The 21,575-nt window shown below is 43.8% G+C and overlaps 1 protein-coding gene and 1 pseudogene across 1 annotated transcript in view; one reads left to right on the forward strand and one right to left on the reverse strand.

Moving 5' to 3' along the window:
• Positions 1-21,575, reverse strand: part of LOC124622728 (semaphorin-2A-like) — a 329,443-nt gene that overhangs the window by 191,570 nt on the left and 116,298 nt on the right. The window lies entirely within an intron of this gene.
• LOC124623290 lies at positions 14,654-14,771 on the forward strand (annotated as a pseudogene).

A 21,575-nucleotide genomic window follows, 5' to 3' on the forward strand; every position in this document is an offset into this window, starting at 1 on the left:
TGTTTTACTTCAGTTGCGTATCTAATATAAAGAGAAGTTTTATTCAGATCGGTTAACGTCAGTTCACAGCAGGTTTTGTTTTGTCAAAGCATAGCTTATGAGTTTGAGTCGGATAAAAGATTGCGAGTACATACTTTTGATAATATGTAGACTTTTTATAGAGTGGGAAGTAAAGTTGGACTTAATTTCATTCAGAAAAAAATATAGTCGGGAGGTTACAGAATCTCTATTGGCAACACTTTTCAAAGTATTTCAGACAGTAACGTTTTGCTTTCCTCACATTTGCAGTCGCCATGTTCACTCTAATTTCACGACAGATGCGTCGAACAATGGGCAGTGAGTTACTCGACATTCAACTATTCTAATTAATATGAACAATAACTAAAAGATGAACGTCTTACCATGTAATCTGAGACTCATAATTTGAAATAATAAAATCTTTTTAAGAACTAGTGTACCAGCATTCGTTTGATAACAATTGCATAGCGAAGAAACATGCGAATCCGGGATAAGATGCGTTTCATTTTTATGCTTCAACTAAAACGGATTCCGAAAAAGTACTTCAGGAACTTTGCTTCCATTACATACAGTTCTCACATTCAGCAGGGCTGCATGTGATTCAGCTTTCCGCCTCCCTTGATACAAACGTAGATATGGGCACGATTCTCGGTTCAAAATGGTTCAAATGGCTCTGAGCACTATGGGACGTAACATCTGTGGTCATCAGTCCCCTAGAACTTAGAACTACTTAAACCTAACTAACCTAAGGACAACACACAACACCCAGTCGTGACGAGGCAGAGAAAATCCCTGACCCCGCCGGGAATCGAACCCGGGAACCCGGGCGTGGGAAGCGAGAACGCTACCGCACGACCACGAGCTGCGGACACGATTCTCGGCATGGCACGATGAGAAGTCAGCCCATAAAGGGCCCACGACAAAGTATAGTTGCAACTAGTCTCAAAAGTGCATCGCAGTGCGTTCTAAGCTTCACTAAGCTGTAACGCGACATAAACATGTACTTCATGCGTGTTTATTTTATTTTCTCATTTTATTTGTGCCACCTCAGCCTGCTTCCGATAAATACCGGATCACTCAGACGCATGTACACTCTTGATTCCCACACAGTATCTACGTTGGCTGTACGCACATTACTTGCATCACATTACTGCCGTGAGAAGTTACTCCGAACGCCAATTCAGTATGGAACACACAATATTCATGCCTCCAGGCAACTTTCCTGCCATGCGCTGTTTAAATCGCGTGCACTATATTAAAGGGATGATACTGACTTGCATAACGTTGTTGTGCGAATAATTTCATTCGTGCCCCGCAAACGAAATACGCTGCGCCTGTCAAGTCGTCTGGCCGTACATATTTAATGCTAACCGTGCGAAGCCGGTCCGAACCGCTAGTCTATGTACAGTTTAGACAGTCTGCCCACGAGAACCGTACTGTCTCACGTACTGGAAGTCTGCAGCAAGTTTCCAGCTGCCGCGCCGTCGCACTGTGGCGCACTTGTTACCCATACCTTGTCTGCACGAATGACGGAACAACGGAACATATCCTGACAGCGAGCCACTCCTGTCGTGTATTATTCTTAGTGTAGGACGACTTTTTTTTTTTTTCGGTCATCAGTCTACTGACTGGTTTGATGCGGCCCGCCACGAATTCCTGAATTCCTTTCCTGTGCTAACCTCTTCATCTCAGAATAGCACTTGCAACCTACGTCCTCAATTATTTGCTTGACGTATTCCAATCTCTGTCTTCCTCTACAGTTTTTGCCCTCTACAGCTCCCTCTAGTACCATGGAAGTGATTCCCTCATGTTTTAGCAGATGTCCTATCATCCTGTCCCTTCTCCTTATCACTGTTTTCCACATATTCCTTTCCTCCCCGATTCTGCGTAGAACCTTCTCATTCCTTACCTTATCAGTCCACCTAATTTTCAACATTCGTCTATAGCACCACATCTCAAATGCTTCGATTCTCTTCTGTTCCGGTTTTCCCACAGTCCATGTTTCACTACCATACAATGCTGTACTCCAGACGTACATCCTCAGAAATTTCTTCCTCAAATTAAGGCCGGTATTTGATATTAGTAGACTTCTCTTGGCCATACTTACAGTATGAAATCCGCACGTAATTGACCTGAGCTGTTTGACACTCTGAGGCCGGCGCATGCAGCTATTGGCTCCCGCCGGAGCGTCCCATCAAGTGGCAGGTGCCACCGGTGCTTCATGCACGGACCTGCAAGTATGCTACTGTCAACGCAAAAGTGTACGATGTATTACCTATCAGCCAGGTGCCAAGAAGAGCTATGATGATAATTTTGTGCGTCCATTCAAGGAGATAACTTTCTGAATAAATGAGATATCTCAATATCCGTGATTAATTTATGTGATGTCTCGTTGTCTTGAAATAAAAGGTCAGTATATTAAAATAAGAGCCTAAGGTATGCAACGAGAGAAACAGGAGAAGCAGCGGGGGCGGGGCCACACGGAAGGTATGCATGAATACGCGCACCGCCCGATAGCGAGAAACACAATTCTCAGCGCCAGTGTTAACACGTTAAGCTCCATATTTGCGACGTCAACCTATCGCTCCCTCCAACTATAGAAAAAATTTCTTCAAAATCTCTATGTGTTACTAAATTTACGTAAAAAATCTGAAACGTGCGCATGAACTATATCTGCACTGTATCTCCGAACACGCCAGGAATACCGGGTGATCAAAAAGTCAGTATAAATTTGAAAACTGAATAAATGACGGAATAATGTAGATAGAGAGGTACAAATTGACACACATACTTGGAATGACATGGGGTTTTATTTGAACCAAAAAAATACAAACGTTCAAAAAATGTCCGACAGATGGCGCTTCATCTGATCAGAATAGCAATAATTAGCATAACAAAGTAAGGCAAAGCAAAGATGATGTTCTTTACAGGAAATGCTCAATGTTTCCACCATCATTCCTCAACAATAGCTCTAGTCGAGGAATAATGTTGTGAACAGCACTGTAAAGCACGTCCGGAGTTACGGTGAGGCATTGGCGTCGGATGTTGTCTTTCAGCAACCGTAGAGATGTCGATCGATCACGATACACTTGCGACTTCAGGTAACCCCACAGCCAATAACCGCACGGACTGAGGTCTGGGGACCTGGAAGGCCAAGCATGACGAAAGTGGCGACTGAGCACACGATCATCACCAAACGACGCGCGCAAGAGATCTTTCACGCGTCTAGCAATACTTTTTTTTTTTTTTTTTTTTTTTTTTGTTCTAATAAAACTCCATGTCATTCCAAGCATGTGTGTCAAGTTTTACCTCTCTATCAACATTATTCCGTGGTTTTCATGACTGAAATTAGAATGTGTTGTGGTAATTTTTTAGGAAGACGTGAAGTTTTCCCGTCTGTGAAACAATCTCAACTTATCACGTCCTACTAAGGCAGCGATTCAGCTCATTGCAATACTACCGGGTGTTATAACTAAAGTGTAACTTCTCAGGAAGATCCAGGTGCGCTGTCATTACCGGATGGCAGCGAAACTGGGAGACGTGCTAATGCGTTACTGCTGAACCGATTTACACTGGAAAAAAATTGTTCCAAATGTGGCCACCAGGCGCAAATCCGACAATGCACATTGTTTGTATGTTGGTATGACATCTACTCTGTCATTTCACGAGCCATTACATGAGTGAACAGTTTGGCCATAAACATGAAAGACCGTGCGCTCTTAGTGAAACTATTTTATAAGAAAGGCAGAATTACGGTGCTGTATTGAGAGAATATCACCAACTGAAAGATCAGAGGAGAGGTCATTAAATGATGTAAAGAAGACGATAATGATATCTGAAAACACGCGTGTACTTGGTGTGGCACCTGGGACAGAACGGCGTCCTATCCCGGTAAGGGTGGGGGGGAGTAATTGTCAAGTGTACCTTGACGTCACGCTATCGAGATCTCATTGTACATCACACGATTCCTTCTTTGGAGCCGGCCGGAGTGGCCGAGCGGTTCTAGGCGCTTCAGTCTGGAACCGCGCGACCACTACGGCCGCTGGTTCGAATCCTGCCTCGGGCATGGATGTGTGTGATGTCCTTAGTTAGGTTTAAGTAGTTCTCAGTTCTAGGGGACTGATGACCTCAGTGGTTAAGTCCCATAGTGTTCAGAGCCATTTGAACCAGCCATCTTTGGAATCGCAACTGTGTGGAAACCACTGTTTTCATACAACATGGAGCAGCACCTCGTGCGACTCGCCCAATGATGGATCTGCTTAATGCAAACTCCACGAACGTGTTATCTGGAGAGGTTTTCCAGATGCAAAACCTGCAAGAGCACCTGATATGAATGGCTCTGGGGATATCTAACAGAAGGCGTTTACCAGGGACAAGTTTGGTCGCTATCTCATCTGAGGGGCACTATACAGGAACACAATCCCCACGTTCCACCAAACCTCCTGAAAGCAAATGTTGATCACGTCCTTTTACGAATGCAGCATTCGTTGACTTCTCTCGTGCTCATACGGAACGAATTACGTAAACGACACTGAATAGTAAGATCAACATTATGGCTTCTTCACTTGCAGGAAATATTCTGCCCACGTCCAATTCTAATGAATTATATATGGAGACATTTCTACACGTCTTTCTTGCATTCACATCATCGTATTTCCAACTTTCTCCTAAATTAACTAATTTTTTCATGACAAATCGGTTTTGCATTAACGTATTAGAATATCTACCATCTTCCACTGCCGTACAAAAATTACGCCCCACACTGGAACTCATGAGTAACTGCATTTTAATTATAATCGCCATGTACTTTGTTTCGGTGGTCAACAAAATACTTCGGTAAGCAAAGTTGTGCATCAAAGAGAGTTCGGTATGAATAACTTTTCGAAAACGACTTTTTACAATTTCTTGAGTTTTTAACTCAAAGCAAATTAGGAAATTTTGGGCCTCTCGCTCTCTTCTGCAAAAAGATACAGAGGTCTCTAGTGTTTCCGCTATGCCCGTCAATCTACACTACTGGCCATTAAAACTGCTACACCAAGAAGAAATGCAGATGATAAACTGGTATTTATTGGACAAATATACTAGAACTGACATGTGATTGCATTTTCACGCAATTTGGGTCCATAGATACTGAGAAATTAGTACCCAGAACAACCACCTCTGGTCGTAATAACGGCCTTCATACGCCTGGGATTGAGTCAAACAGAGCTTGGATGGCGTGTACAGGTACAGCTGCCCATGCAGCTTCAACGCGATACCACAGTTCATCAATAGTAGTGAGTGGCGTATTGTGACGAGCCACTTGCTCGACCACCATTGACCAGACATTTCAGTTGGTGAGAGATCCGGAGAATGTGCTAGCCAGGGCAGCAGTCGGACATTTTCTGTATTCAGAAAGGCCCGTACAGGACCTGCAACATGCGGTCGAGCATTATCCTCCTGAAATGTAGGGTTTCTCAGCGATCGAATGAAGGGTAGAGCCACTGGTCGTAACACATCTGAAATGTAATGCCCACTGTTCAAAGTGCCGTCAATGCGAACAAGAGGTGAGCGAGACGTGTAACCAATGGCACCCCATACCATCACGCCGGGTGATACACCAGTAAGGTGATGACGAATACACGCTTCCAATGTGCGTTCACCGCGATGTCGCCAAACACGGACGGGACCATCATGATGCTGTTAACAGAAATTGGATTCATCCGAAAAAATGACGTTTTGCCATTCGTGCACCCAGGTTTGTCGTTGAGTACACCATCGCATGCGCTCCTGTCTGTGATGCAGCGTCAAGGGTAACCACAGCCATGGTCTCCGAGCTGATAGTCCATGCTGCTGCAAACGTCGTCGAACTGGTCGTGCAGATGGTTGTTGTCTTGCAAATGTCCCCATCTGTTGACTCAGGGATCGAGACGTGGCTGCACGATCCGTTACAGCCATGCGGATAAGATGCCTGTCATCTCGACTGCTAGTAATACGAGGCCGTTGGGATCCAGCACGGCGTTCCGTATTACCCTCCTGAACCCACCGATTTCATATTCTGCTAACAGTCATTGGATCTCTAGCAACGCGAGCAACACTGTCACGATACGATAAATCGCAATCTCGATAGGCTGCAGTCCGACCTTTATCAAAGTCGGAAACGTGATGGTACGCATTTCTCCTCCTTACACGAGGCATCACAACAACGTTTCAATAGGCAACGCCGGTCAACTGCTGTTTGTGTATGAGAAATCGGTTGGAAACTTTCCTCATGTCAGCACGTTAAAGGTGTCGCCACCGGCGCCAACCTTGTGTGAATGCTCCGCAAAGCTAATCATCTGCATATCACAGAATCTTCTTCGTGTCGGTTAAATTTTGCGCCTGTAGCACGTCATCTCCGTGGCAAAGCAATTTTAATGGCCATTAGTGTACATTTTCATCGCACATCGTAATCCATACACGTGTTAGTCAGAGAAGCAGTTGTCCAGTTCTTCGTAAAGCCAATTGTCTGAAAGCGGGGGCATTGCCTCGGGCCCTAAAACATTGTTCATGTTATGGTTGTTGTTCAGCCATCACTTCTTATGACTTGAGATCACATGTTGCATCCGCCACACTCTCGCCCTTGGCTTCGCCCGCTGCGCCGCTCTGCAGACACACTGTAGCCACCACTGCAGCGCCGAACATCAATGCAGGGATCACTTTACGAGAGGTAGTCGTGACAGTCACCCGAAAACACTACACTTTGACATTTGGCGTTCACTGCTGACAGTTATGCGTCCGAGACACTACAGGTTTCCATATAATGCCGAACGATTCAATAAAATCCATGGCCCCGCTGAGGCGCAAAAGGGAGAGCCGAACTTCCGATATAGATGAAATTTCCTAGTATAATGGCAACAATGTGGAACTATTCGTCCGTGGGTCTCCACGAAGTCGTTGTTATGTATGATCCTCATTTAGCATGTAGTTCCACCCTTGCATTACTGCCGTTTAACCTTGGGGGCTTCTGTGACGACGGGTGAGCAGTCCAATAGTCGCCACCTGCGCCCCCGTTCCATTGGTTCTGGCCCTCGTCCTATTACCTTTGCTTAGTTATGTGTTTCCTTTGGGGCTGTGTGGTAGTGACTGGTGTGTGGGACACAGAGCTGGACGGGTGTGTCTGAGTGCTCGGCGTCCTGACGACTGCAGCGAGTTGAAACCGTTCATCGTTGGGCTCTGGAGGCCTGCGTTTTCCTGCAGCGTTGATCGTTGCTATCGGCGAGTTTAACGGGCGGCTCTCGTCACGTGCAACGTGGTTAAGTACTGGATCAGTTACATCTACATCTACATCTACATCTATATGGATACTCTGCAAATCGCACTTAAGTGCCTGCCAGAGGGTTCATTGAACAACATTCACGATTATCTATTATTCGAATCTCGCATAGCGCAGAAAGAATGAACATCTACATCTTTACGTACGAGCTCTGATTTCCCTTATCTTACCTTGGTGATCGTTCCTCCCTATGTAGGTTGGTGACAACAAAATATTTTCGCATTCGGAGGAGAATGTTGGTGATTGTAATTTCGTGAGAACGTTCCGTCCCAAAGAAAAACGCCTTTATTTTAATAATGTCCAGCCCAAGTCCTGTATCATTTATGTGACACTCTATCCCTTATTTCGCGATAAAACAAAACGAGCTGCCTTTCTTTGAACTTTTTGATGTACTCCGTCAGTCCTATCTGGTAAGGATCCCACACCGCGCAGCAGTATTCTAAAAGAGGATGGACAAGCGTAGTTTAGGCAGTCTCCTTAGTAGGTCTGTTACATTTTCTGAGTGTCCTGCCAATAAAACGCAGTCTTTGGTTAGCCTTCCCCACAACGTTTTCTATGTGTTCCTGCCAATTTAAGTTGTTCGTAATTGTAGTACCTAGGTATTTAGTTGGATTTACGGCATTTAGATTAGACTGATTTACCATGTAACCGAAGTTTTAGCACTCATGTGGATGACCCCACACGTTTCGTTATTTAGTCAACTGACGCTTTTCGCACCATTCAGATATCTTTTCTAAATCGTTTTGCAGTATATTTTGGTCTTCTGATGACTTCATTGGTAGACAAACGACAGCGCCATATGCAAACAACCGAAGACCCCTGCTCAGATTGTCTCCAAAATCGTTTATATAGATAAGGAACACCAAAGGGCCTATAACACTATCTTTGGGAGCGCCAAGTGGTTCAAATGGCTCTGAGCACTATGGGACTCAACTGCTGAGGTCATTAGTCCCCTAGAACTTAGAACTAGTTAAACCTAACTAACCTAAGGACATCACAAACATTCATGCCCGAGGCAGGATTCGAACCTGCGACCGTAGCGGGCTTGCGGTTCCAGACTGCAGCGCCTTTAATCGCACGGCCACTTCGGCCAGAAATCACTTCTGTTTTACTCGATGACTTTCAGTCAGTTACTACGAACTGTGACCTCTCTGACAGGAAATCACAAATCCAGTTAGATAACTGAGACGCGAGTCGCTTGTGTGGTACTGCCTTCCGGAAATCCATGAATACGGAATCGATCTCAAATCCCTTGTCAATAGCACTCAACACTTCATATGAATAAAGAGATAGTTGTATTTCACAGGAAAGATGTTTTCTAAACCCATGTCGACTGTGTGTCAATAGACCGTTTCCTTCGAGGTAATTAATAATGTTCGAACACAATATATGTTCTAAAACCCTGCTACATATCGACTTTAACGATATGGGCCTGTAATTTAGTGGATTACTCTTACTACCTTTCTTGAATATTGGTGTGGCCTGTGCAACGTTCCAGTCTTTGGGTACGTATATTTCGTCGAGGGAACGACTGTATATGATTGTTAAGTATGGAGGTAATGCATGAGCATACTTCGAAAGGAACCTAATTGGTATACAGTCTGGACCAGAAGACTTGCTTTTATTAAGTGATTTAAGTTGCTTCACTACTCCGAGGATATTTACTTCTACGTTACTCATGTTGGTAGCTGATCTCGATTGGAATTCTGGAATATTTACTTCGTCTTCTTTTGTGAATGTATTTCGGAAGGTTGTGTTTAATAACTCTGCTTTGACAGCACTGTCTTCGATAGCATCTTTACTGCTATTGTGCAGAGAAGGCATTGATTGTTTCTCGCCCCTAACATACTTCACATACGACCAGAATCTCTTTGGATTTTCTGCCAGGTTTCGAGACAAACTTTCATTGTGGAAACTGTTATAGGCATCTCGTATTGAATTCCGCACTAAATTTCGAGCTTCTGTAAATGATAGCCAATCTTGGGGATTTTGCGTTTGTTTAAATTTGGCATGTTTGTTTCTTTGTTTCTGCAACAGTGTTCTAACCCGTTTTGTGTCCCAAGGAGGATCAGCTCCGTCGTTTGTTAATTTATTTGGTATAAATCTCACAATTGCTGCCGATTCTATTTCTTTGAATCTAAGCCATATCTGGTCTACACTTATATTATTGATTTGGAATGAGTGGAAATTGTCTCTCAGGAAGGCGTCAAGTGAATTTTTATCTGATTTTTTGAATAGGTATATTTTTCGCTTATTTTTCGAGAATTTGGTGATTACAGTATTCAATCTCGCTACGACAACCTTGTATTCACTAATCCCTAAATCGGTTTTTATGCTCGTTATTAACTCAGGATAATTTGTTGCTGATGCTAAAGCGCTAAATACACCGAGATACACTCAACAACGAGCGGGAGGGCAGCATTATCCGGCACCTACCTGGAGATCTGAGGCTATTGGCCTCCTTCAAATTTTGTTGAAATTATGTATGAGGACTGTTCAGTAAATACCGTACTTACTGTTAATTCTGTGCCGGTGTCAGCCGGCCAGGAATCCGGTTCCTTTATGCATTTCAGTGAACCCTTCTTGGGCTGTATTGGTTTCTGTAAGCGCCAGGCTAGTATTTTGCAATGTTAATCTGATACTTGAAATCAATGTTTGTTATCATTGGGTATTCGATACTACTGACTGTAATTTCTATTTGTTGTAGACCGTATGGCCCTTCCTGGGGCGATTTATTGGTATGGCCCTTAAGAGGACGTCGTTATCAGGAGAAAGAAAACTGGGGTTCTACGGATTGGAGCGTGAAATATCAGATCTCTTAATCGGGCAGGTAGGTTAGAAAATTTAAAAGGGAAATGGATAGGTTAAAGTTAGAAATAGTGGGAATTAGTGAACTTCGGTGGCAGGAGGAACAAGACTTTTGGTCAGGTGAATACAGGGCTATAAATACAAAATCAAATAGGGGTAATGCAGGAGTAGGTTTAACAATGAGTAAAAACATAGGAGTGCGGGTAAGCTACTACAAACAGCATAGTGAACGCATTATTGTGGCCAAGATAGACACGAAGCCCACACCTACTACATTAGTACAAGTTTATATGCCAACTAGCTCTGCAGATGACGAAGAAATTGGAGAAGTGTATGATGAAATAAAATAAATTATTCAGATAGTGAAAGGAGACGAAAATTTAATAGTTATGGGAGACGACTGGAATTCAGTAAAAGGAAAAAGGGAGAGAAGGAATCGTAGTAGGTGAATATGGATTGGGGGGAAGAAATGGAAGAGGAAGCCGCCTGGTAGAACTTTGCACAGAGCACAGCTTAATCATAGCTAATACTTGGTTCAAGAATCATAAAAGAAGGTTGTATACATGGAAGAAGCCTGGAGATACTGACAGGTTTCAGATAGATTATATAATGGTAAGACAGAGATTTAAGATCCAGGTTTTAAATTGTACGACATTTCTAGGGGTAGATGTGGACTCTGACCACAATCTATTGGTTATGAACTGTAGATTAAAACTGAAGAAACTGAAAAAAGGTGGGAATTTAAGGACATGGGATGTGGATAAACTGACTAAACCAGAAGTTGTACAGAGTTTCAGGGAGAGCATGAAGGAACAACTGACACGAATGGGGGAAAGAAATACAATAGAAGAAGAATGGGTAGCTTTGAGGGGTGAAATAGTGAAGGCAGCAGAGGATGAGGTAGGTAAAAAGACGAGGGCTACTGGAAATCTTGGGTAACAGAAGAAATATTGAACTTAATTGATGAAAGGAGAAAATATAAAAATACAGTAAGTGAAGCAGGCAAAAAGGAACGTCTCAAAAATGAGATCGACAGGAAGTGCAAAATAGCTAAGCAGGGATGGCTAGAGGATAAATGTAAGGATGTAGAGGCTTATCTCACCAGGGATAAGATAGATACTGCCTACACGATAGTTAAAGAGACCTTTGGAGAAAAGAGAACCACTTGTATGAATATCAAGAGCTCAGATGGAAACCCAGGTCTAAGCTAAGAAGGGAAAGCAGAAAGGTGGAAGGAGTATATAGAGGGTCTATACAGGGATGATGTACTTGAGAACAATATTATGGAAATGGAAGAGGAGGTAGATGAAGATGAAATGGGAGATGTGATACTGCGTGGAGAGTTTGACAGAGCACTGAAAGACGTAAGTCGAAAGAAGGCGCGAAGCTAGTATTTTGCATTGTTGATTTGATACTTGAAATCAATGTTTGTTATCATTTGGTATTCGATACTACTGATTATAATTTCTATTTGTTGTTGACCTTATGGCCGTTCGTGTTCGGGTTATAGGAATACATTTTAATCGGCCATGTCCCATTTGGTGCGTATCCCAATTACAGTGTTTATTAATTTCTAACAGGCCCCAGTAAAGGTACACTTTGAATTATTTAATATTATTTGAATTATTATGCAATTATTCTTTTAAATGACTTTGTACATCGTTTATTGTTATTGATTGAAGGTTAACTTGGAATATTTATGAAGAAGCCGCTCCTATACTAGAGTTTTAATAGTTTGTTTTTATGAAGATTATATTCTTGTGCCCGCTTAAATATTGGTGCGTATGTTAATTTCCATCAAACCTGTTTGCTGTTTGTTGTTTAGTATATGTTGACAGGCTTGTATTGGCAGTGGATGACGCTTTGCTGTTCTGCTGGTCCGGGATAGGGACGAGTTTCCCTTCTGCTCCGGCGTCTTTCTCGACATGGTACCAGTTGGCAAGTCGCACGCTGTTTGCAGATCTCTCGTTCCAGCCTCAAGCACAGTAGTTTCTTGCCATTCTTTTGGTATCGTACCACGGCGGGGGTGTTTCCGGATTAGCACCTGACTTCAGTGATTTTGGGGAAGTAATTTACTCAGTGTTTACATTACTGTAAGGTCTCTGCGAGCGTGTGATAAAATCCTTTGGGCAAACTGAGCACTGAGTGTCTTGCTTTCTTTAAAAAAATAAGAGTTTAATTTTCATTATCATTTTAATAGTGTTTTAGAGGCCATGTAGTTTGTTTAAGTACTTGATTTATATGTAACAGCCTTGTGGCGCATCAGTGAGGTATCACTACTTGCTTCCGTTTTTGCACATGGGTAGCCTTTCGCCGGCTTGATCGTATCTTGTCTATGTGGGAGCAGAATAACATTGTCTTATGGCGCCAAAGAGTCGTGATTTTCAATGCGCTCGCTAGTATATAAGCATTTTAGTTTTTTTTATTTAACGTTTGTTGAACTTATGTTCAAGTCGTGTTGTGGGATCAGCCCACAGTTGTGAATCTAGTCGCGGGGACGGAGTGCCGCCGCAGGTTTACTTAATCAATTAACTGTTTGTAATCGAGTCACCACTGTATTCACAACCAACGTGTTCTTCGAGTACCATTTGTAACTTTATGTATAATGCAAACATCCTTATGCAGTGTGATATTAGTTTAAAAACCTTAACTATTTGTATTAATTTGGCAAGAGTATTGGTAACTGTCAGTTGCTTTATGATAGAATTGTTACTAAACAAAAATGTTCGTTTGGGAATGATAAATGACGCATCAATTTGGGCCACCCTTCCACGTGTTTTCCTTAAATTAGTTCGGATCCTTGGTCTGTTGTTCCAGTTATAGTTTAAATGATAAAATATGGCAAAACCTTTTCTCAGAGAAGTATACTTCTACCTGTTCGAACACAGTCGTAAGGTGGCATTTCGACATTTGACGTGAACGATCATACTCTCACTTGCTTTGCTGTTTGCACTTTTTTAATTGCGGGCGCCGTGACAATGACCGTCCTGGTGACAAACTAGAGGGACTTGTTGGGCAAGCGTGAACGTCATTTGTCTGCGAACGTAAACCCCTGATCACTTGTTTCTACACATCTTCCGAATTTGGATTCACTGGGCCACTATTGCGTTGAAGATTTGTAAATAAACCTCTTTCTCAACATCAATACGAGCTCTTAAAGGTATTTACACCACTTTACAGTTGTGTCGTGCGTGCTTTGTAAAAACTGCGACGTCGTGAAACTGATTTGCTTCGATCGGTTCATCGACAAACCGCAGAGGAACTTAAGAAAGGAATGATAATTAAATCAAGACACTACACTGTCGACAGGCGTTGATATACATCGACGGGGACAGTTGAAAATGCGTGCCCCGACCGGGACGCGAACCCGGGATCTCCTGCTTACATGGCAGATGCTCTCTCTGTCTGAGCCACCGAGGGCACAGAGGATAGTACGACTGCAGGAATTTATCCGTTGCACGCTCCCCGTGAGACCCACATTCCCAATTTAATGTCTACACACTTCATTCGTAGTGCCCCTGCCCGTTACACTCATTACTCGCGGCAGACAATCTTATCGAGTCCCGTAAGAGTTCCGGTCGGGACACACATTTTCAACTGTCCCCGTTGATGTATATCAACGTCTGTCGACAGCATAGGGTCTTGATTTAAGTATCATTTCATTCTACAGCGCTGCATGTTCACCTATGGTATCTGTTCTTTCGGACATGTCTGAGAGAACAGGTACCATCTTCATATACTTCAGAAAGGAAGTTACGTTTGTAGTCTCCCGCTAAGGTCGTAAAGGAAACAGGAGTGCCACACTGTCAGAAGAGAGTGCACGTCCTGGGCCTTGTGCAGACACAGTTCTGCGTCATTACGGATAACAGGTGCATACAAAGTGATATGGCGCGGAAACTTGATACATGCTCAAATGGTTCAAATGGCTCTGAGCACTATGGGACTTAACATCTGAAGTCATCAGTCCCCTAGATCTTAGAACTACTTAAACCTAACTAACCTAAGGACATCACACACATCCATGCTCGAGGCAGGATTCGAACCTGCGACCGTAGCGGTCGCGCGGTTCCAGACTGTAGCGCCTAGAACCGCTCGGTCATACCGGCCGGCTTGACACATGCTCCAAAGCAGAATAAAACTGAACAGTACGAGTCTCGTGCGCAAAGCGTCTAAATGGTACACACATTCACAGCGAAATTCTGGCTGTATGTGAACGAAATGCAATCTCCCGTCCAGTCGTAGTCACATGGGGGCCAATAATTTGAACACGACAGTACAAACGTTGGTGACAATGATCAGGAAGTCCAAATTTTGCACTACGCTATTTCAATGTCATCAGCAAGTGTAAAGAACATCCGTAGAAAGAGAGATTTTCCGACGATGGTGACATTCGCACACGGTTATCAAATGGCTCCGCGACCAAGGAGCGGATATCTATCCTCGAGGAACTCAATGACTGGTACAATGTTCCTGCAGTTGTCTACAGAGAATTGCTGTCTACGTTCCAAAATAGTGTCACGTATCTGTGTAGAAGGCAACGGCCTTGCCGCAGTGGATACACCGGTTCCCATCAGATCACCGGAGTTAAGTGCTGTCGGGCGCGGTCGGCACTTGGATGGGTGACCATCCAGGCCGCCATGAGCTGTTGCCATTTTTCGGGGTGCACTCAGCCTCGTGATGCCAATTGAGGAGCTACTCGACCGAATAGTAGCGGCTTCGGTCAAGAATACCATCATAACGGCTGGGAGAGCGGTGTGCTGACCACACGCACCTCCAATCCGCATCCTCCACTGAGGATGACACGGCGGTCAGATGGTCCCGATGGGCCACATGTGGCCTGTAGACGGAATGATTGTGGTTATCTGTGTAGAATTCAATAAATGTTGCTTGTCCCGCCGTAATAAACCCTACTTTCTGTTGTCCCTTCTACCCGAGCAATTTTGTAGTATCTTAATCTTGGTCCATTCTGCTTAGCCTAGCTACGGAAACGGTTTCTTAAAGCTAAATCCTGACTACCAGACAATATTGTTTCCAGTGATCAATCACGACGGTACACAACTGGTCATAAAAATAGTACTTACATTTTCACCCACTACCAGAATCAGTTTCATTTTCTTTTTCAGTTCACATAAACTTCTGATCATCCTACAGTTCTGACTATAGATCAGTCTGCTGTTAGCTGAGGGACGGCTTGTTTACAGTCGTATACAAGCAGCAAAAGTAACGCGGCTTACACTTCAATACTTCTAAACAGTTTTGGTTCAAATGGCTCTGACCACTATGGGACTTAACTTATAAGGTCATCAGTCCCCTAGAACTTAGAACTACTTAAACCTAACTAACCTAAGGACATCACACACATCCATGCCCGAGGCAGGATTCGAACCTGCGACCGTAGCGGTCGCGCGGTTCCAGACTGTAGCGCCTTTAACCGCTTGGTCACCACGGCCGGCTAAACAGTTTTGGTCTGGAGCATAGGAACACAGCATCTATTTGTGGCATCAGTTTCTGTTTATCCGTTCTCATGAAGTAACTCCCGTCAACAATCTCAGGAATCTTAATGCGACCGCCTCCTGTCAGTAGGAAAAAAGCATTAAGATATGTCTGAATAGGTGAGGATTCTTGCGGTACAATGTGAACACATTTATCAGTCTTTTATGGGCATTAAGAAGGATGTCAGTAATTATAACAGCAGTATTCATAATAAAGGAACAAATTCTACACACAAACTAAATTTACAAAGGAACAGTTAACTGAAAACACAAATAACTATGTTCGAAAGAGTAAATTCAATATACACTATGTGATCAAAAGTACCTGGATACCCCAAAAACATAGTTTTTCAGATTAGGTGCACTGTGCTGCCACCTACTGCCACGTATTCCATATCAGCGACCTCAGTAGTCATTAGACATCATGAGAGAGCATGATGGGGCGCTCCGCGGGACTCACGGACTTCGAACGTGGTCAGGTGATTGGGTGTCAGTTGTCGTACGTCTGAGCGCGAGATTTACACACTCCTAAACAACCTTAGTTCGACTGTTCCGACGTGATAGTGAAGTGTAAACGGAGATGGACCCGTACAACACAAAAGCGTACAGGCCGACCTCGTCTGTTGACTGACAGAGACCGCCGACATTTGAAGAGGGTCGTAATGAGTAATAAGCAGACATCTAGCCAGACCATCACACAGAAATTCCAAACTGCATCACGGTCCACTGCAAGTACTATGACAGTTAGGCAGGAGATGAGAAAACTTCGATTTTACGGTCGAGCGCCTGCTCATAAGCCACGCATCACGCCAGTGAATGCCAAACGACGCCTCGCTTGATGCAAACAGCGTAAACACTGTACGACTGAACCGTGGGTAAAAGTTGTGTGGAGTGACGAATCACGGTACACAATGTGGAGATTCGATGGCAGGGTGTGGGTATGACGAATGCCTAGTAAGCGACATTTGCCAGCGTGTGTAGTGCCAACAGTAAAATTCGGAGGCGGTGGTGTTACGGTGTGGTCGTGTTTTTCATGGAGGGGGCTTGTACCCCTTTTTCTTTCGCGTGGCACTATCACAGCACAGGCCTACATTGATGTCTTAAGCACCTTCTTACTTCCCTCTGTTCAAGAACAATTCGGGGATGGCGACTGCATCTTTCAGCACTATCGAGCACCAGTTCATAATGCACGGCCTGTGGCGGAGTGGTTACACGACAATAACATCCATGCAAAGGACTGGCCTGCACAGAATCCTGACTTGAATCCTATAGAACACCTTTGCGATATTTTGTAATGCCGACTTCTTGCCAGGACTCACCGACCGACATCGATACCTCTCCTCAGTGCAGCAATCCGTGAAGAATGGGTTGCCATTCCTCAAGAAACCTACCAGCACCTGATTGAACGTATGCTTGCGAGACTGGAAGCTGTCATCAAGGCTAAGGGTTGGCCATCACCATATTGAATTCCAGCATTATCGATGGAGAGCGCCGCGAACTTGTAAGTCATTTTCAGCCAGGTGTCCGGATACTTTTGAGCGCATAGTGTATATCATAAAAATGGATGTATATATGTGTGTACACTTAGGTGACAAAAAGTACTGGGACAGCAACATAATGGTTCAAATCGCTCTAAGCACTGTGGGACTTATCATCTGAGGTCATCGGTCCCCTAGACTTATAACTACTTAAACCTAACTAATCTAAGGACATCACACAGATCCATGCCCGAGGCAGGATTCGAACCTGCGATAGTAGCGGTAGCGCGGTTCAGGACCTAAGCGCCTTGAACCACTCGGGCACCGCGGCTGGCTTGGGACAGCAATACGCACATATACAGGAGGGGAGCGTATGACGTACACATGGTGTAAAAGAGCAGAGCATTGAGGAAGCTCTCATTTGTACTCAGGTAATTCGTGTGAAAATGTTCCCGATGGGATTGCGGCTGCACGACGGGAATTATCACCCTTTAACGCGGGATGGTAGTTGGAGCTAGATACATGAGACATTCCATTTCCGAAGTTGTTAGGGAATTCGTACACCGAGATCCACAGTGTCAAGATACTTCCGAGCATACCAAATTCCGGGCATTATCTCTCACCACGCACAATGAAGTGGCCGACGACCGAGAGCACCGGAGTTTGCGCAGAGTTGTCAGTGCTAACAAACAAGCAACACAGCGTGAAAAGACAACAGAAATCATTGTGGGAGGTATGACGAACCATATGCGTTAGGACAGTGCAGAGAAATTTGGCGTTAATTGGCAGCAGACGATCGACGCGAGTGCCTTTGCTAGCAGCACGACATCGCCCGCAACGCCTCTCGTGAGCTCGTGGCCATGTCGGTTGCACTCTAGACGACTGGAAAACCGTGGTCTGGTCAGATGAGTCCTGATTTCAGTTGGTTACAGCGCAGACCTCAGGAGAGCCATGGACCCAAGTTATCAACAGGGCACTGTGCAAGCTGCTGGTGACTCCATAGCGGTGTGGTCTCTGTTTACATGGAATGGATTGGGTCCTCTGGTCCAACTGAACCGAACACTCACTGGAAATTGTTATGTCTGGCTACTTTGAGACCATCTGAGGCCATTTATGGGCTTCATGTTCAGAATGAAAAATTTCATGACATCGCACCACTACTGATCACAATTGGTTTGAAGATCACTGTGAACAATTTGAGTAACTATTTTGGCCATCCAGATTGCCCAACGTGAATCCCATCGAACATTTATGGGGCATAACCGAGAGCTCATATCGTGAACAAAATCCTGCACCTGCAACTCACTCGCAATTATGGAGGACTGAAGATTCTGCACGGCTCAGTATTCCTGCAGGGAACTTCCATCGACTTGTTGAGTCCATGCCACGTCAAATTGCTGCTCTAAGTCGGGCAAAATCAGGTCAGACACTGTATTGGGAATCATCGCATGACTTTTGCCACCGCAGAGAATGTTCCACATCTCTTCCTGCACCAGTGGACTGACATAAACCGATTTTGGTACACTCTCTTCTGCTGTGGGGCAACAGTCGCTGTCGGGGTAAGAACCACTTGGCTATTACCGTTCAGGAGATATAACATCATAAAAAATGGTGTTCGTGGAAAAGTGTCACATTGTACATAACATTTAAATTTATTACCTCTTTGCTACTAACTCTATTCACAACATTTTCCCGAGACGGTATCCACATACGCCGTTGAATGTACCTACACAAATATATCATTGTACGACACATAGGTCAAGAGATAGGACTTCATAAACACTGAGCTGCGTGAAAAAATCACGCATCAAGGACGAGGTTTTGATACATTTGTTCTTTACCACCAAGATAATCCCACAGTTGAGTCAGCTTAAGGAGATCTCTGACACGTGGCACCGCTTTTGAGAGCTGCCGGCCGGGGTGGCCGAGCGGGTCTAGGCGCTACAGTCCGTAACCACGCGACAGCTACGGTCGCAGGTTCGAATCCTGCCTCGGGCGTGGATGTGTGTGATGTCCTTAGGTTAGTTAGGTTTAAGTAGTTCTTTCTAGGGGCCTGATGACCTCAGAAGTTAAGTCCCATGGCGCTCAGAGATATTTTTTTTTTTGAGAGCTTTTAAGTGCGAAGCGCTAACGGCAGTAGGTGAAAACAATAGCCGTGTATAGAGCTACGAGGAGGCGCTGCCATAGAGACTTTTACAAAACCGTTAAATAAACATTACAGAGAATTTGTATTTTGCGTACTATGCTCAAAAAATGGTGCAAATGGCTCTGAGCACTGTGGGACTCAACTTCTGAGGTGATTAGTCCCCTAGAACTTAGAACTAGTTAAACCTAACTATCCTAAGGACATCACACACATCCATGCCCGAGGCGGGATTCGAACCTGCGACAGTAGCGGTTGCACGGTTCCATACTGAAGCGCCTAGAACCGCTCGGCAACACCGGCCAGCGAATAATGACACAAATGAAATATTTAAATAATTCATACTATACAGCCAAAGATTATTCATAAATCAAGGAAAAGGGATTATCAAAAATTTAGGGTAATTTGACAGTTAACATTTCTATCATTCTACACTAATCAGTAAAAATATAATGCAACTTATTTAAACGTATTTCCTCCTGTGTCCGTGCCTAGAACTAAACATCTCATTCACATGTGGAGGGATGCTGACTTTTTTTCGGACGGACAGATGGGAAAACACATATAGTACAACGGCAAAATATCGTTACGGTGTTAATGTCAACTGAAAAGCTATGACCAGCGTTTGTGCAGTGTAGTGGATCTACAGCATAGTGTGTGCAGTGCATGTAGTGTCTGCTGTATCGTGTGTGTGTGTGTGTGTGTGTGTGTGTGTGTGTGTGTGTGTGTGTGTGTGTAATATTAACAGTAGTAGTAGTAGTAGTAATTGTAGTGTCCAATGGAAAAATATGAATAAGTAATACACTAGCATTTTTCGAGATTACTGATTAGGTTGTCTATTAATACCCAAATAAAAAGAAACATTGTATGTACGCGACATACAAGGCCCTTGTCCACTAAACCTGCAAGTAGTAATTAAAGTGTGAAGTAATTACATTTTTTTTTGTTTCTCTGTGTTACAACAAGCTTTAAACTATCATTGTGTGCATGATCTCTGGTGGAATAAACGGACGAGAGAATCATTTTTATGTGTTGTTTCTTCACCAGAAACCTCATCGGACTTCTATAATACGGGAAATCTGCAGTGTGCTGATAACTACCTTTAAATCCATTTCCCCGCTAATAGAACGTCTTCAGCGCTTATGCAGAACCTATCTGACCTTAACTGTAAATTTATGAAGCTGGTCCCCGTCAATGAGGAAACCGTGGCGATGCCTGTAGCTACAAGAAACATGTACGCGTCGTAGCCGTTTCAAAGTCTGGTTCAAATGGCTCTGAGCACTATGGGACTCAACTGCTGAGGTCATTAGTCCCCTAGAACTTAGAACTAGTTAAGCCTAACTAACCTAAGGACATCACACACATCCATGCCCGATGCAGGATTCGAACCTGCGACCGTAGCGGTCTCGCGGTTCCAGACTGAAGCGCCAGAACCGCGCGGCCACTTCGGCCGGCTCAAAGTCTGGTTTCAACAATTATACTGATTACCCTTATTAATAGTAATCGCGCATAACTGACAAGCCATATCAATCCACCCACGTGAGATGGAACAGAATTTGCTAACAGGTTCTCACAAAAACCGTATATCTGACATAGATTGATAAAGCTTTCAACACGAGTAGTGTCTTTTAGCTGGTACTGGAAGATAAGTAACTTACTCCTCGTGTGAAATCGCCACTACCATAAGCTAACTCACGTGAGAACACAACCGAGATCTTTGACAGTTGGGTAATTACTTACCGCTTCATAGCTACTCTCTGCACCGTGAGCGTTGAACAGAAGTGGCTGATTTAGTCGGTCCTATTTCGGTGTGGCTTTGTCAGTGCTACGGTATGTTGTCACAACTTTCGGAAGAGAGGAACGGGCCGCTGTACAAAACTAGAAAATTTGCTATAGTTTAAGTAGCAGCAAAACACGAATTCTTTCAAATCAACCATTAGTGAAAACTTTGGATTCGTCATGTCACAGTCAACAAATAATTCTTTCGCGAATACCACATTACAGTTGGCAAAAGTCGTTTTAAATTATCCTAAATTGTACCATAACTTTTCTCATAACGTGCGTGGTTAAATGTACTCGGTGCACAAATTGTTAGGCGTCAAAGATTTCAGGGAAAGTGCTGGTATTAATGTTCGTTTTAAAGAGGTTATACATTATTAAAAGATATAGTTGTTTCTAATTCACATGTTTTCATCTTAGAGATGCATTATTTCACATTTCTGTTACATATGCCACTTACTCCAGTGAAACTTTGGAGGTAGAGGGATAAAACCTACTACTGAGCTACAGTTAAGAGCTGTGTTCGTACAACAACGTGAAAATAATTTTACACAGAAAATCAA

The sequence above is a fragment of the Schistocerca americana genome, chromosome 7, assembly GCF_021461395.2.
Source record: "Schistocerca americana isolate TAMUIC-IGC-003095 chromosome 7, iqSchAmer2.1, whole genome shotgun sequence".
Classification (NCBI taxonomy): Eukaryota; Metazoa; Arthropoda; class Insecta; order Orthoptera; family Acrididae; genus Schistocerca; species Schistocerca americana.